The 16709-nt window shown below is 39.5% G+C and overlaps 1 protein-coding gene across 9 annotated transcripts in view; it reads left to right on the top strand.

The window, feature by feature from the left end:
* RNLS (renalase, FAD dependent amine oxidase) overlaps nt 1–16709 on the top strand; it is a 253614-nt gene that overhangs the window by 31133 nt on the left and 205772 nt on the right. The window lies entirely within an intron of this gene.

The raw sequence follows: 16709 nt of genomic DNA, 5'->3' as shown, positions 1-16709 counted from the left end.
CTCATCATTCAATTTTGCTTTTATGTTAAATTTTCATGATCATATTCAGTATTGCAGTGCCTGGTCCTCAGGCCACTGCCATAGAGGATGACGATCACTTGAAAGTTGGGCTAAAACCTCAAATCAGTGCTGGTAAAACTGGTGTCCTACGTAGGTAACTCTCAGAAGATTCCATAGTTTCAACATGAGCATAATTCTAAACCATCATAACAGTTTTCTGATCTGCAACTCTGAGAAAAAGATCTAAGTGTGTTTTATTTTTAAAGATTTTATTTGAGAGAGAGAGAGCACACAAGCAGAAGGAATGGCAGAGGGAGAGGGAGAAGCAGCCTCCCCCTGAGCAGGGAGCCCGACGCGGGACATCTCAGAACCCTGAGATCATGACCTGAGCCGAGGGCAGATGCTTCAGTGACTGCGCCACCCAGGTGCCCCAGATCTAAGTATGTTTATTATTCCCGCTTCAAAGATAAGAAAATTGCCCAATGGTGACACAGTTAATGAGTGAGCTTTTACTGGGATCCAATTAGGCTGCGTCCAGGGGCTGGGCCTTCACCATTTCATCATACTTCTCACTATTTATGTGCTTCTCACACCTGACAAATGAGCCACGGGTTTGAAAGTAGGATAGAACCACAGTAGAAGGGCAAGCTGGACAGTTGTTCACTTCCCATATTTTCATATTCAGTGCGGTAGGCAGAATAACGGCCCTGCAAAGATGTCCACGTCCTAATCCTTGGAACCTGGGAATACGTTACGTTACCTGGTGAAAGGGACTTTGTGGATGCAGCTAAGGATCTGGAGATGGGGAGGTGATCTAGATTATCCAGGGGGCCCACTGTAATCTCGGAGGTCCTTGTAGGTGAAGATGGGCGGGAAGACTCAGAGGCAGAGGAGATGTGATGTGAGAGCAAAGTTCATTCAGAAAGATGCTCTTGCCGGCTTTGAAGGTGAAAGGGGGTTACTGACCCAGGACCGTGGGCAGCCTTCTCAAGGAACAGAGCCTCTCAGAGAGCCTCCAGAGGGGCGAACACAGCCTCGTGCGCACCATGTTGTTAGCTCTATAGACCTATTTCGCACTTCTGTGAGGTAATGTATCTGTGTGATTTGAAGCCACTCTGTCTGTGGTAAATTGTTATAGCAGCATGAGAAAACTAATATTCCCGGAAATTATTTTCATTAGTAGTAATGTTTTTAATGAAACTAGCTCATTCTCATCTGAGAATGATCATAATATTGAACATTATAATCATTACTAACTGAAGATGTAGAAACTGTGAGGAATTTACCTCTCTTCTCTCTTATAAATGATTCCAATTGACTGCTTTCTCTGACAGTTTGAAAGAATCTTTACATCCTTACAGTTTTGTGAAGTCAAGTACTGATCGTCTAACTAGTTCTAAGGAACTTGAGAGCAATTTACTTGGAAATGAACTGCAAACTTATTTGGGCCTTTTAATGAGACCATTTTTAAATTTTGTTTTGTTTTGTTTTACGGTGAAAAGGGTTTGCCCCTTTATAGAGGATTACTTATATCCCACTCACTATTGGGAAAGCCAGAATGGCTTTGAAGTTTCAAAATGCTGCTATTTTTGGAAATGTATTTACTTCACCTGAGATAAAATCTATTTTATCTGCAATTAGTTTCACTTCGCGTGTTGCAAGGATGTGTCTGTCAGTAAGTTTTGTAAGACCCCACTAATTATTTGATGAGAAATGTGGTTTCCAAATTCATAAAATCCAGGAAGCACACCAGAACTACCATGCAAATGCCAGGACCAGGACGGGCAGATGGAAGCGCTTTCCCATCTCCTTCCACCTGGAGCTCAGTGACCTTGGGTTTGGAGTGTGCTTTTTAGGTTAGTGCCGTACAAATCAACGAGACAAGAGAAAACAGTGTGAAAGTAAATAGAAGGAAGTCTAGAACTAAGGACGTAATATCTGTGAAAACTGTGTCAAGGGGTTGATACTCCGTTTAGGACCATTGCTTCCGAATAATGAAGTGAAAAAGCCGACACTCGCGTGTCCTCAACCTTTCGTCCCCAAGTGCACCAGAGTGCAGACATACACCGCGAATTTAGTCCCGTTCGTGTGTGTTGGACATCCGTTCTTGCGGCATCACAGTCTCCCTCAATTCCTTCCTCGTCATTTACATGCTGCAGCCTACTGTCTAACCATCATCGTGGTTTCTTGGTAAGAAATCAATTTAGGATTTGAAAGTTCTTGTTGTCTTTGAAGTAACATTGTTGGATTTTCTAACACTTGTTATACAGAAGTCTTTTCTAGCCAGCACGAAATAAGCTTCTGGCTAGTTAAGAAAGATTTTTAACATTTCTTGCCTCAATAATTTCTTGTTTGATCATTGACATATGACATTAGTTTTCTGAATCGTGGATTAGATGATAACATTTCTATTCATCCCCAGCATGAAGCCAATAGTCAACTATTTTTAACCACTGTCGTTATAAGAAGTTTCTTTTAGTGGTAGCATTCATTGACATGTTCATTGTTTCTTTATGAAAGTAAGAAAAAAAAACCAGTGTCTCTTTGCAATAAGCACAAAGGGCACAGCCTCATTCTCTTACTTAATTGTGCTCAACATAAATCAGTGAACTCTGTCTTTATTTGAACTGTGCAGAGTTTTTAAAGTCACCATTATTTATTTTAGAATCTTAGAATTTTCATTTTTGGTTCAAGTAGGTGAAAAGATCAGCAAAGCATTTTTTTCTTTTTATAATAATTTAAAATGTTCCGACTAGGCGACAGTGCCAGAATACTCTTTTGCATTTACAAATGACTTTACAATAAGATAAATATGGAAAGTGAATATAGAGTTTTATCCATTACTATGAATAGGCCATTGGCAGTCAAATATACTTTACGACAGTTAGAGAATTATGTAGGTTTGGATTTTTGTTTTCATTCGTGATGTGAAAATAATTGCAGAATTCTCCTGCCATTAAAATATGTAAATATTGAATATATTCTGCATTCTTTATAATTACTTTTCAGTAGCACTCAACATGCCAGACATGTTATTTTTTTTCTCAATACATGAACATATATGTAATTTTTAATTTAGTGATTATTTATGGAATGAATGGTGATTCAAATTCTTGGAATACTTCAGAACGATTATGTTAGGAAACTTTTATTGTTCATTAGTGCTACTGATAAAGAAAATGTTCTTATTTAAAATTTCCAGTTAATCATAGTGCATACATTTGGATATTTTTTCCCTGAAATGGCAAGTCTCACACTATTTCTAATTAGAGATGGATGTAGAGCGATACATCGTGGCAGAAACTGACAAAAAAAACGTATCTTTTGACAAAATGAACTTCTGGAAACTTCCCTGTCAGCTTGTTAACATTAAGAGATGTGTAATGCCGAATTGTGTTGTTCAATTTATATATTGACTCAAGACTGTTACTTTTTTCCCTTTGTACTACAAGGAAATCTCACGTTAAGTTTTGGGTCAGTTCTCTAGAAAAATGAAGATAAAAAGTTTGGGCTAAGGCGCGGGGAACTTCCCAGTGGTTTGCTACACTGAAAATACAGGTTATGTTGTGGAATCCCCGAGAAGCAGTGAGCTCAGGCGGCAGGCTCCACGGGAGCAGCGGGCTTCTCCGGGAAGGCAGCGCCATGGCCGCGGACCTTCCCAGACAAGCTGCTGCTGGAGACCCACAAAGCGGAAGTGCCCAGGGGAGCACGCACTGGAGTATTACGGTCACTATCAAACAGCCACCAAGTGGGATTATCCCAGGGTCCCCTGCGTCACAGGACCGGATGTTGATTACACCACAAACAGCATACCAACTTTCCTACCTTATTGTAAAAAATCGGACTCCAAACAAAACAGATCATTGTCTTGTCTATACAAGAGCATCCTTTCCGGAATGGAATTTCCTACCTCCATCATGAAAGAAGACCGGAAGTCAGCAGTCGTCCACGTACACGTAAGGAGTGTGCTCCAGTGGCCGTAGGGCACTCAGGCACCAGGCTGTTTGTTTTTTCAGAATCCAGCAGAGCCTCCCTGTTTCTGAGAGCGCTCATCTCTGCGCCGTACTCGACATTTTAAATTGAAGTCACGTGTGGACTGGCAGAAAGCAGAGGGACCCTGGAAATGATTCTTGAGAGTCAAAACTTTTAGTGTGACAGCCAGATAGCCTCAGATATTTCCCGACTCCAGGTTCACCAAACTTTCATCCCGTGTACTATGAGAATAACAGGAGAACGTGAGGGAAGGGCCGAAGAGTACGGTCAAGCAAAGGAGAAGACTAATTGCATCCTCCCAACTGGTAGGAATTGGAGGGAGTGCACCAGAGTACATTCGTCTCTGCCACAGACCAGTCAAAAAGGACAGAAATATGCAGCTATTGGCTCTTCTTTATCCCATTGGGTGCTTTTAAATGAGGCAAACAGGAGGATGTAGAGAAATCCTATTTCTCTGAATGAAAAAGAGAAAAAACAAGGGATATCTAACACTTCAGTAGTGCTTGCCAGGTGCTCTCCAAATGTTTTAAGTGTATTCACTAATTTAATTCTAGCATCAATCCTCACATTATTGTCCCCATTTTCATGAGGAAACTGAAATGCAGAGAAGTTAAGTAACTTGCCCAAGATGCAGAGCTTGTAAGTGACCGAGCCTGCACAAGGACTCCCGCCCGGGCTGCCTGGCTACACCTGTTACTGTACGGTTGTGCCTTGAATTTGTCAGATTTTACCCAAAACAAATATTTTGAGGACAGCATTGTCTGAAGAATCATTACTATTTATATCCATGACTTTATCCAATCAGAAGCAAAACTCTTCTGGTGTCTCAGACACATGCTTTTTGGTCAGTCAGATTTCAGGTAATCAGTTGGCCACTAAGACCTATTTTTGGAACTGGTTCTCACATAAACTAGCTTGTCGGAATCCAGGGGTCAGAGGTACCTTTTGTCTTCATTTGAACCCATTACAATCTGTATTTTATTTATTAATTTATGAATATCATATAAGGTGTGTGAAGGATATGTTTATTTAGTGCCTTTTTAACCAATTGTCTATTAAATAAACATCTTTGTGCATTTTAGGTTTGCTTTTCTAGAGGCATTCCATCTTCTTATGTGTCTCTCTTAACCAGACGTGATTTCTCTCTTCTTTTTTTTTTTTAAGATTTATTTATTTATTTTAGAGAGAGAGAGTGAGGATTGAGGGGCAGAGGGAGAGGAAGAGAGAATCTCAAGGAGACTTCACGGTGAGTACAGAGCCCAGTGTGGGGCTCCATCTCGTGACCCTGCGATCACAGCATGAGCTGAAACCCAGAGTCAGATGCTTAACTGACTGAGCCACCCAGAAGCCCCAGACATAATTTCGTAAAAGATAATTTGGATTGTACTGGACAACCACCAGACAACCCATTGGTCTATCTAAATTTAAATATATAAAAAGAAAGTGTGACGTGGCATTGGAGAAGTTTCAGAAGAAGATGGAGAATTTCCAGATAACCAATTTTAGGTTTTTTTTTTTTTTTAATATTGAAGTGAATTTCTTTACATGTAGATTTTTTTATTATTTAAAGATTTTATTATTTTTAAGTAATCTCTACACCCAGCATGGGGCTTAAACTCACAAACCCTAGATCAAAAGTCACATGCTCTTCTGACTGAGCCAGCCATGTGCCCCCTTCATGTGTAGGTTTTAATTTTTCCTGACTATGTCAGTGTCTGAAGTGTTCACTTGGCAAGTGAGAAGAGAGAGACTGTGAGCAGGACCGAGGGCAAGAATGACCTAGGGGTGAGGAGGAGGAAGGAAGAAGGGTAGGAGATGGAGGGGTCAGAGTGGGGGACTGCTAGAAGCCACATGGGGTCATCAGATAGCATGAGGAGTTAGGCTGGAAATATTGAGCAAAAGATTGTGACCGAGGCCTGAGGACAAAGGGCAGAGAAGTGGGAATGCACGGGTTGGGGTCAACGGAAAGAAGTCCACCTCTTTTAAAAGCACAGTTCAAGAATATTCTGCGTGGAGTCATCTGCGTCACCAACTAGACCTTGCCTCACTTTGGGGGTGACTGTCTTCATCGTTGTGTTCTAGGAAAGGAATGGTTTTCTATCACTCAAGGGAGAGATACTTGCAAGTCCTGTGAGGGCTCGGAGCATTTGTGTTATATCTTGTGATTACAGTTGGAGATGCTGCTTATCTTATTTCTTGTAAAACTCAGAGGGAAGCCTTCCAAGGGCTTTCCTGCTCTTGGGTCTCTTCGCAATCAAATATGCTTCTTCAGCAGTAATTGTAGAATCTATTATCTCGCCTGAGCCGCTGGCAGCCGGGCAACCTCACAGCTTCGCCATCACTTGTGGTTTGCGGACCGTCCTGCCGTGCCGTCGAGTGCCCCTGATAATAGGTTCTAAGTGCGGAGCTGATTGATACTGCCTGGAATTGTCCCATCTCTTCCTAGCAATTGAATTTGGCAAATGAATCATTTAACCTTTTCTGCCCCATGCTCAGGCCTTGCTGTGAGGTCACTGGTGTCGCACCAAGTAAGACTTCACATTGACAGAAAAAGTTTGTGCTGGAATTGTGAACGTCACCCCTTCTGGAAGATGTGCATGTTGTCATTTCAGATGAAGGCGTGAAAGCAAATAAAAGCATGTGTTTTCCCAAGTGCACCTAGTCCACAGCAGAACTGGAAACGGAGATTCGTACTCCTCATTCCCAGTCACGTGCTGGGCCACTTGGGCTTTCTTCTTTTCTCATCAAAGCTCTGGCATCTGCAGCACACAACAATCATGCTCAAAGCCAGCCTCGCACTTAAGTTCTCACAGTTGATTCCGAGATGCGAGCTTTAAGGAGTTTGGGCTGGGCGAGGGGGACCTGGCAGGGGGTCTGCATTAATCTGATGTGCTAGCTCTCCATTCACTGCAACCTTCAATTTTTATATCACATGGGTCTATCTTTAATCAAGCCTTGTAATTAAGCAGAAACTTAATGGATGGAGACTGACAGTCACATGACTGGTCCCCCAAGCAAAATGCAAAGGTATCTCTCCCCTCTTTGCCCCCCCGCGGCCCCACCTCGCCAAAAGCCTCATCTTATCCTTGGAGTGGGCTGTGGAGGGTTTAATTTAATGTCCTCAGCCCCTAGACCCCCTGTCCCCATACCTCCATCCTCACCAAGTACACACTTCAAATACTGAGTCTTCCTCCTCCATAAAGAATCTTCAAAAAGGGTGCCTGGGTGGCCCAGTTGGTTAAGCACCTGACTCCTGGTTTTGGCTTAGGTCATGATCTCAGGGTTGTGAGATTGAGCCCCGTATTGGGCTCCACACTTAGCGGGGAGTCTGCTTGGGATTCTCTCCCTCTCCCTCACCCCTAACCCTCTCTCCTCTTTCACTCTGTCTCCTAAATAAATAAATAAATAAATAAATAATCTTAAAAAAAATCTTCTAATAAACATCATCAGCAGGAAGTCCTTGTTAGTTCCCTACATTTACTCAGAGTGGCACAAGGATATTTCTCCTTGTCTTAGGGGTCAATTTGACCCAAATCCAGATTTGACCAGAATATAGAGATATAAATTGTAAGGCTAATGAAGGAGCTGTTGTTAAGGTCAGTTGTCTTCTCAAGCTTAAGAAGGTTAGAATTCTTTTCTTTGACAAACATAATATTCTTGCCTTGATTCCTGTGTACTGTAGTACAGTGTGTTCTTAAGACTAATTCTTGGAACAGTCTAGAAGGTTCATGTGCTTCTTATTTTGTTGCTACTTGTCTAAGGCTAAACGGGTTGAATGTGTCAGATGCATCGGGTCATTTGCATAACACTACATATTAATAAAAGAGGGTATGTAGAAATTCGAGGATATGTTTCATCTTGTTTCAGCATTTAATTTCAGATCATAGCCAAGTATCTGTTTTCATTGAGAAAAGCAAGAATCTGCCAAAAATCAAAATGAAACAAATGAATTACATCATGGTGAAAAGAGTTAAGACGTGTACACAGACGCATTGTTCCATTCAGTTGTTATCAGAGTAGCCTTGTCTTTTTAAAAAAGCATTACACTTTTCATTGCAGTTTAAAAAACTCTTAGTTAGAGAATTCAGTATATGTATCTACATTGCATTCTGAAACTGCTCACAAAGTGTAAATATTTCCTAACAGGATTGCTCATGCAGTTTTCACAGTCAGGAGCCTTATTGTGAGGGAGAACTCCCTGATTCTGAACTATATTACAAAGCTATCATAATTAAAACAGTATGGTATTGGCATAAAAAGAGACATATATGTCAATGGAACAGAATAAAGAGCCCAGAAATAAACTCACACATATATGGTCAATTAATTTGTGACAAAGGAGCCAAGAATATACAATGGGGAAAGGACAGTTTTTGAAATAAAAGGTGTTGGGTAAACTGGACAGCCACATGGAAAAGAATGAAACTAGACCATTATCTTACCCCATGCACAAAAAAATTAATTCAAAATAGATTAAAGACTTGAATGTAAGACCTGAAACCATAAAACTCCTAGGAGAAAACGTTAGTGGTAAGCTCCTTGACATAGGTCTTGGTGATGATTTTTTAAATCTGACACCTAAAGCAAAAGCAACTAAAGTGAAAATCAGCAGGTGGGACTACATCATATTAAAAAGCTTTTGCACAGCAAAGGGAACCATCCATAAAATGAAAAACAATGTGCTAAATGGGAGAAAATATTTGTAAATCATGTATCTGATAAGGGATTAATATCCAACATATATAAAGAACTCATACAACTCAATAACAACATAAACCAATTCAATTTAAAAATGGGCAGAAGATCTAAATAGATATTTTTCCAGAGAACACATACATGAAAAGCTGTTCAACATCATTAATCACCCGGGAAATGCAAATCAAAACCACAATGAGATATCACCTTACACCTCTCAGAATGGCTATTGTCAAAAAGACAGGAAATAACAAGTACTAGAGTAGAAGAAAGGGAAACTTTGTGCACTGTTGGTGGGAATATAAATCTGTGCTATGAAAGACAGTATGGAGGGTCCTCAAAAAATTAAAAATAGAACTACCCTGTGACCCAACAATTCCACTCCTGAGTATTTTTCCAAAGAAAATGAAACACTAATTCAGAAAAATATTTGCACCCCTATATTTATTGCAGCATTATCTACAGTAGTCAAACTATGGGAAGAGCCCAAGTATCCATCCACTGATGAATGGATAAAGAAGATGTGGTGTATATATATATACAATGAAATATTACTCTGCCACTAAAAAGAATGAGATCTTGCCATTTGTGACAACATGGCTGAAACTTGAGGGTATTATACTAAGTGAGCTAAGTCAGACAGAGAAAGTCAAGTACTGTATGATCTCTCTTATATGTGGAATCTTAAAAGAAAAAAAAAAGACAAGCTCATAGATACAGAGAACAGATTGGTGGCTGCCAGAAGCAGGAAGGGGATGGGGATGTGTGAGAGACATGGGTAAAGGGGGTCAAAAGGTAAAAAGAAAAAAAATCCGGTTGATGTAAAAACAAGCATAGCAATTTTGAATCACAATCAAAATATTGAATAGATATGTAGAGAAAAGACAATGTGTGTCCTTGAGAGTGTTTCTCTGGAAATTTGTACTTACTCTATAATTCTCAAAATATTTTCTTGGAATTTTTGGAAAGTTTTTTTTTTTTAAGTAAAGTTATTGTCAACTCTCTTAAATAAAACTAGAACAAAGTATTCTTTTTGAAGCTACATAAACATGGATTTGGGAATTTGGAGCCACCCTGGAAAAATTCTTCAAATTGCTGTTGTAGTCACACATTCTTTTAGATACACACCTACTTCTCTAGCCATGGCCTGAATAATTTTTGACTCTTCTCAAACTATTTTCCACTTTCAAAGGAAAAAGATTTGCTCTCCTTGCAGATATTCAAAAGAATGAGCTGTGTTCTCTAAAAGCAGTTTCAGAAGGGGACTTTTCAAAATGTTTAGAATAATAGTAACAACTCTGGTACGACAGCATCACATTGAAACAGTGCAGTTGTCTGGATGTGTTAGTTCTTACATATTCGTTAAAAATACATAATAGTTTATACTTGCATGTGCAATAGTGAGGTAGTGGATGCCTTGTTTTAGAAATTTTCGCTTCCTTGAACCCAAATACAGTTGCTGTTCTCATTACCACAATAGCTTATGAAATGCTTGTCTTTGGCTTTTGGAGGAAAATGTGATCTTGTAAATTTTCGGGAGTCATGATAGCATAACCTAGCACAGTTGCTCCACAGGCATTTTTCAAAACTACATCTTTTCATAATGAAAACATGTTAACAAAGCAAGACTTTACAAAACAGAAAAAAAATATTATATTTTGAAAACTAGGTGATTACTTGAAGTATTTTTTTATCACAATATAAATTTTATAGTTGCAGTTATATAAACGTTCTGGTGGAGGTGGTATCCAGTCTAACTCATCTTTGTTAGTTTGTGGCTTATGTTATTAAAGTGAAAACACAGTATTTTGTTCATGAACGGTAGTTAAAAATCTACTGATAGAATAAATGAATGTGAATATTAAAAAATTGGGTCATGAACATTTGATGCATTGCAGTATAGCTTGATGGAGTATTCAAAAGTAAATACAGATTTACTTTTGTAAATCTTTATTTTGAATGATGTATAACTTTTGAACATGGTACACTGACTCTGAAGTTACGAATCTGAAATCAGACTCAAGAAGGCACTGGATATGCCCATGTTACAAAGCAAGTTAGATATTTACAGAAATTAACCTATTCAACACATAGGTTACTTCTGTGGTTCCAGAGGATGCAGTAGATGCTGGGAAAACAGGCAGCGTATTTACTCCATGGAGCTTACACTCTGGTGACTGTGGGCTCCAGAGGGAATAAACTAAACTAGGAGCATTTGCAGCAACTCCGTATCCCATGGAAGTGTTCTCATTCCAGATCCCTGGGTGCTGTTCTCTACTTTGAAGTGTGATGAATTTGGACTTCTAGTCTCCGAAGTCCTCTCCAATTAGAGTTTATGCTATGATTTTCTGAATTCTCCTTTGTTCTTAAGTGACAGAGTCCTACCCACCCCCAAATTCTTAGTATTTTCAATATGTATTATTATATGCGAGTACTCTGTGTGGAAGCATTTTGTGAACTAGTAAAATCTTTTCACTCCAAGGTAGTGTTATTACGCAACCAGAAAACATCTGAGCTTTATCTACACAAAGGACGGTGTAGACTCGCACGGTTATGCAGATAAGACAACAGCTAATCTGAAGGTCTTTTTTCCTCCCTCTCAAAAATGGGAGATGCTTTTGCCTGAATTAGCTGGTTAATTTATCAACTGTCCACCTCACTTAGTCTTTGTAGAAACAATTTCTAAATCCCTTGAAACTGTAGTTTACGTTCACTATGGTTTAAGCTTATGTTCTCTGGCGGGCCCAGAATGTGTCACCCCATTAGAGAGACTCTCAATATTGTTTATGGAAACAGGGAACAAAATGAAGTCATAAATCTGGAAGACACCCTATTTGGCCACTGCGTTTTGGGGAGAAGTAATTCCAAATAATTTAAAGAGGGCCAGTTAACTTTTTTCTTAAAGATTTTCCAGCAAAGAGTTATAATTTCCCTCAGTCAGCAGCCACGGATGTTTTCTTAAGTAGGTTCCTTCTTGGGGAAAACTGGAACAGAGGACATGATAGGGTAAGGTCTAAAACTAACCCCTACGTCTCCCTCAATTTTTCTGTCATTTAGCTTTTATTTTAAATGCCTCAACCTATAGTTAAGTCCTCTTAACTGTGCAGTTGAATTCACTGCAACTGAGCATGCTCAAAACATCAGAAAAGAAAAAAATCAGATTTCACACTGGGAGTGAAGTATTTTATTATGTCTTTCAAGTTCTCCCTTTACACTTTTCTGGAAGCATCTCTAAAGGCAGGCATTGCAAGAGATTTTGAGGAGAGATAAATGGTGATCAAACAAAAGCATATCAGAAATGTCTTTTCTAAGGATTAATGAGGTCACATTGTTTGTTATATTTTTTGAAGTCTTAGAATACTTGTGGATTTTTATTCTGATGACAAAGTGCAGCTGTTTCTAGTCAACTCTTTTAAATGAAGTTCTTTCGTAGAGCATCCATTTCAAAATCAGCAAACTTCTGGGCCCCGAGTGAATCTTCCCCTGTGTGCATGCCAGACACTTCCGTTGTTTGTGGGAGTTAATCTCCAGGTTAATCTCCAAAGATAGATTTTTTTTCCAGTTGGAATCATATAAGTAAATAAAGTCCCCATCTGGATCTCTGCATCTGAGTCTTGTTTTGAATTCATATATAAATTCTTAATTTCCACACTACGTTAACCATCTCTGAACATAAATTTTATTTTTCCACTGCTGAAATTCTCAAGTGACTCAACAAGTATGTCATTCTTTTCTCCTCCAGGGTCCCCTGGGGACCCTAGATTTGGAAAGAGTTCACTTATAAAACTGTCTTCGTTCACACCATCTTTCCCCCTGCCTTTTATTTTCACTTTTACTGAAATATGCATATAGAAAAATGCATGTGTATTAAGTACACATCTTGATGAATTCTGACAAACTGAACATATGCCCATATAACCAGTATTCCCACCAAGAAATAAGACACACCAGTGCCCTGAGAAGTCCCCCGCTCACATTCCTGTCCAGTCACTGGCTCTCCCATTCTCCAGTAGCTATTTGCTACTTCTAGACTTCTAGCAGCGTAGATTTTTTTCTTGCCTGTTTCTGTGCTTCATTTAAATGGAATCAAACAGTACATGCTCTTAAGTGTTTAGCTTCTTTCTCTCACCATTTTTTGTGAGAGTTATCTTATTGATACATGTAGTTAAAGTTGTTTCTTCTTACGCCTGTGTAGTATTACATCCTACGGACCTAGCACGTTTTATCCATTTCCTGTTGATGGGCATCTGGGCAGTGTTCTCAATGATGCTTCTACAGATAATGCTCCCTCCTGTGAAAATTCTTTTTTTAAGATTTTATTTATTTATTTGAAAGAGAGATAGAACACAAGCAGGGGGAGCAGCTGAGGCAGAGGGAGAAGCAGGCTCCCCGCTGTGCAGGGAGCCTGATGCGGGACTCGATACCAGGATGCTGGGATCATGACCTGAGCCAAAGGCAGACGCTTAACCGACTGAGCCACCCAGGCACCCCTCCTGTGAATATTCTTGTGGGTTTCCCTTGGTGAGCAATTTGTATACGTCTCTCTTGGATATATACAGAGGAGATCATCAGCGTATTTAATTAGTTCAATTTTATTGATGAAAAACTTACATCACTGAGAATGTCTGATCAGCATGAATCAACCAGGGTGACTCTGTTGAGTTGATACAATTTTTTTCTAAATCATAGAAACTTAGCATTTTAGTTAGCCAGGCTTCCCTCTCGGTTTCAGTCAAGCTCGTTTCATTTCTGCCCTATGCACCATCCTCCTCTTGTCCTGCAGACCTACTCGGGCACGCTATATACTCATGCTTACTCCTCCCTCTTTGCTTGAACTTCTGTCTCCTAGAGTGGTGTAGGCATAATACGTATAGTGATAAATAACAACAACAACTGTGTATTGAGCACTAACCATGTGAAAAAAGTTTTGGTAGTTTTTTACATTATTTTATTTGGCCCTCACATCATTCTCGTGTTATGCAAATATTATTGTCCCAATTGATGAATAGCTTAAAATTATGATTATTATGATATCTACAAAACAAGGACCGAGAACAATATAGTTAACATTCATGGACGCAGCTCTCAGATTTATATAGAAAGTCTGCCATTTTTGCTTCAGTGGTTTCCTGTCCCCTAGATTTAGAATGAGACGACTTGCTCAAGTCACACTACCATGAAGGGACAGAGCTGACAGCTGATATTGGAACCCAGAGGATATAAGACTCTTCAGAGTGTCCCTGTAAACTCTATCCTCCTCCTCACACTTTGTATTTATTTCAAGGTCTCACCTCCTTTAGATGGTTCTTCCTTGAATGATTCTACCCTGTTTTTTTCTTTTTTCCAAGAATACCAGCCAGCATTTATTCATTCAGCCAACAAATACTTATGAACCTTTTTTAGGTTCCAGAAACTATGCTATTACCTTTCCGTGTCTCTTGTAATTCTTACTGCAGCCTGTGGGGGCGCTACTGGTATTGACCTCAGTTGACGGAAGAGGAAAACACAGTTTAGAGCCTAAATCACTTGTTTTGTGCTCTAGATCTATGAGCCCCCCAAGCCAGCATCAGTCTCAAGTGTGTCTGCTTCTAAAGCCATTGCCTTTAATAACCTCTAAAATGTTATTCCTTGGAGAAGGAATGTTATTTTTTATTTTTTCCTTGTCATGGTAGTCAGTATGAAATACCAGCCGGGCGTGAGCCCCTCTCCCAAGTGTGTGCCACGTCCAGTTACACAAGTGAGGCTGTCCATGTGCAGAGGGGCGTGTGACTGGTACTGGACCGGATGTGGCTGGACCCCATCTTCACACAACCCAGTCCAGAGCTGCTAGTCTGTGATGTAACGCTGCAGGTCTCCAGGTGAAGGGGACAAGTATGTGAACAGCTCCATCAAACAAAATGAAACCTCTTTTGTTAATTCTCCAGTAAAACCATTCTCTTCAGGTCCATTTCCAGGGACCTCATCATCCGTGTAAACCTGTTCTGAGTCTTCACTCTCCTTACTTCAGAGCCTCCTCTTGCAGCTCCTCTTTGCCCAGCTACCCCCTGAACTCCCCTTGCTTGCTTTCTGCGGTCACGCTTTCTCTTCTTTGTAAATGATTCTTCCCCCTTCTTCCTAAAATATAGGCAGTTCTCAAGGCTTTGTCTTGAGCTCTCTTCTTTTTCTGTTCTCTCTCTCTGCCAGCCATTTCATTTACTCCAGCACTTCCTGTGCAGAAGACCCCAAATCTTTTTATTTTTAGCCCTGATTTCTCCTTCATGGTTTAGACCCCAGGGCTCGGGCTGCCTGTGGAGTTCAACTTGTGCAAAGCTAATTTCAGCATTTGCTGTCCTCACCAAACCTGTTCCTCTCTTCATGTTCGGTGCGGGGTCATCCCGTTGGCTCGTCATTCTCTCTGTCACAACCCCATGCGTCATTGACCTCTTGCCTGCACTTTTATAAGGGCCTTTCCTGCCCCTCTTTTCTACTTTAACCCATCCTCGTAACTGAAACCAAAGTTGTCTTCTTAAGGGCACCTCAGGTCATTTTACTCTCCCGTGCAATAAACTTTGAGGGGTTCCCCAGTGCCCACCAACTAAAATTGGCCCATCAGTGTCCCCTTTTTATCTGATTTCAACTGATCTTTCAAATCAAATTAATCTATTTTCTTCTCCTGACATGTCTACACTTTCCCATTTCTGAATCTTTTCCTAATGCTGTTTCTTTCTTTTAAACCAGGGATGATGGACACTAGGGAAAAGGCCAGTCAAAGGGAATCCACTTCAAATTGAGAATGACCAACATTTTATACGAAGAAGAATAAGAGGGTTGATGGGGGACTTTAACTTAAAAAATGTAACTGAAAATTATAAGTTATAAACATAAGCTTATTTTCCTTATAATTAATAAAATTTAGGTTATAAATGAAATTATGTGCTAATTCTTGGAAAATACAAAGGACAGTTAAAGTATTTATTGAATTTTTGGCATGATTTTCTGACAATTATAATATAAAATGATTCAGTCACGTTGATTTTGACTTTTGCAGCACATATGATTTTTTAAAAATTCAGAAACTCAGTTTTATTTAGAGTACCTTTTAATTTAATTTGATTTTATAAGCACCATGTCAATCCTTTATCACTTCTTTAATTTCTTGGGTTCTCTCTACCAGATCGTCATTTATGAGGGTCTTTGCATGGAATATCTCTGCTTTCATCTAATGTTACGCAACTGTGCGGAGTTTTCAGTATCTACACTTAGCAATAGATTACTGTTGATGTTGTAATCATTAAACAATTAGTGAGACTTTCTGTGATGACCTGAAACTTTTCCTTAGGTTTTCTATGGTGTTTACCATGGTCTGATTGTTTGAATACAAAATCTGTTCTACCATGTTTTAAGTTTCTTGAAAGGCAAGAATAATGCTCTGTTCTTTTTTGTCCCTATCAGAATCCATGGAAATGTCTTGTACATAGCAAAAATTTAAGTATTTGTTGAATTCTGTTTTCTGTTGGTTCCCCAGTAGAACCAATCCTTGCGTTTTCTGCCTTTCATCATTGGACACAATGCCATAAAACTAGTTTATGGAAAAATGGACCATTAGTTTTTTCTATAAATGCAGTGCACTAATAAGGAATTACATTCCAAATCAAAGACTCAACTTCAGATATAACCAATAGTGTATCATAAAAGATACAATAACTAAAATCTTCTATGATAACCTAATTAAAACATGAATTCCAAGTCTTGTAAAATGTTTCTCAGTATATATCATATGTAATGATTATTTGTGTGTTACAATATGTACATAAAATGTAAAGGTATAAATTTGGGGCATCTGGGTGGCTCAGTCGTTGTCTGCCTTCGGCTCAGGGCGTGATCCCGGTATTTTGGGATCGAGCCCCGCATAAGGCTCCTCCACTGAGAGCCTGCTTCTTCCTCTCCCACTTCCCCTGCTCGTGTTCCCTCTCTCACTGGCTCTCTCTCTCTCTCCGTCAAATAAATAAAATCTTTAAAAAAAAAAATGTAAAGGTATAATT

The sequence above is a fragment of the Ursus arctos genome, unplaced genomic scaffold, assembly GCF_023065955.2.
Source record: "Ursus arctos isolate Adak ecotype North America unplaced genomic scaffold, UrsArc2.0 scaffold_7, whole genome shotgun sequence".
Lineage (NCBI taxonomy): Eukaryota > Metazoa > Chordata > Mammalia > Carnivora > Ursidae > Ursus > Ursus arctos.
This window is presented reverse-complemented; position numbering and strand designations above follow the sequence as displayed.